This window comes from Salminus brasiliensis, chromosome 19 (genome assembly GCF_030463535.1).
Source record: "Salminus brasiliensis chromosome 19, fSalBra1.hap2, whole genome shotgun sequence".
Classification (NCBI taxonomy): Eukaryota; Metazoa; Chordata; class Actinopteri; order Characiformes; family Bryconidae; genus Salminus; species Salminus brasiliensis.
In genome coordinates this window covers 16,758,220-16,758,629 of record NC_132896.1, presented here as the reverse complement: position 1 = coordinate 16,758,629, position 410 = coordinate 16,758,220, and positions in this window count along the sequence as shown.

Below are 410 nucleotides of genomic sequence, written 5' to 3'. Positions count from 1 at the left end.
TTCTGTTTGCATTGTCTTCATATAAAACTATAAAACCTAACCAGACCAACTGGATCCTTCCCATTTTTACAATGTGAGTTTTTGTGAATCATAGGAAGAGAAAGTTCTCCTCCTTGACCATAACCCAGATGCCTTCAGCATTTTCTCTCATAGATCTATATTCTGTGTTAAACACTATTCAGCAATGTTTTCTTTAATGGAACCTAGTAAATTATATTAACACCAGTTAAGAGAGAGGTGTTTACACACATCCAATCAAATTCCACTTCAATACATTTCACATTCTTTTTTTAAACATTTCTGCAATTGGGGGCACATTTGAAAGAGGTGTGAATTGCTGACACTTTACAAAAACTTGTGTGTGTGTGTTGGGGGGAGGGGGGACTGAATCGTGGATTATATTTACTCAC